A 990-nucleotide genomic window follows, 5' to 3' on the forward strand; every position below is an offset into this window, starting at 1 on the left:
AAAATTGAAGGAAATAAATTACCGGGTAGATCAGGTTCTAGATCGAATCCAGGGGTGGTACATATCCAATTAGAGCAAGTAGTGAAAAAACGAGTAGTAAAAATGGATCTTGATAAAGCGATATCTCTGATACCAGTTTGCACAGGCAAAAAAGATGTAGCCGAATTTATTAACACTTGTGAAATCGCGCTTAAAGATATTACGGAGGCGGAAAAACCGATATTATTAAAAATAATACATTCGAAATTAACAGGAAACGCTTTAGAAGTAACAAAATATCGTAATTTAGAATCATGGGTGGCAATAAAATCGATATTAGAGGGATCATTCGAACCAAAAGTTTCGGAAAGGGCTCTATCTATGGAATTAAATACGGCACGTATGGCCGAGGGGGAAAGTGTAGCGAAATTTGCAGCTATGATCGAGGAACTATATTACAAATTATGTACGGCTAGCACTATAGGCTTAAATAAAGCAGAGGCACAAATAGTTAAAAACCAAACTTAAAAGGAGGCTATGATTATATTTATGACAGGATTACCACATCACTTATATACAGTACTAAAAAGTAGGAATCCGGAAACATTGGAACTATGTTTAAAATAGCCATGGATGAGGAATTAGAATACAACTCAAAATTAGAAATGGAAAAATTGCAGGGAAATGTACAAAAACAAAATGAAAAACAAATAGGTGGTGATAACGAGGAAAAACATGTCGATAATAATAAAAATCAAGAATTTAATCGTAGGGGTAACGGAATAGCGTATCAAAATAATAGAAATAATAATTTTAATAATCGTAATGGTTATAATAACGGGTACAGAAATATTAGTCGTTGAGGAAATAATAATTATAATAATAATCGCGACGGATACAGTAATTTTCATAATCGAAATGGATACAATAACAACGGTTATAGACTAAACTTTATAATGGTAATAATTATCAGCAAACTAATAATCAGATAGAAGTGACACCGGATGTTAA

Source organism: Acyrthosiphon pisum, chromosome X (genome assembly GCF_005508785.2).
Source record: "Acyrthosiphon pisum isolate AL4f chromosome X, pea_aphid_22Mar2018_4r6ur, whole genome shotgun sequence".
Taxonomy (NCBI): Eukaryota; Metazoa; Arthropoda; class Insecta; order Hemiptera; family Aphididae; genus Acyrthosiphon; species Acyrthosiphon pisum.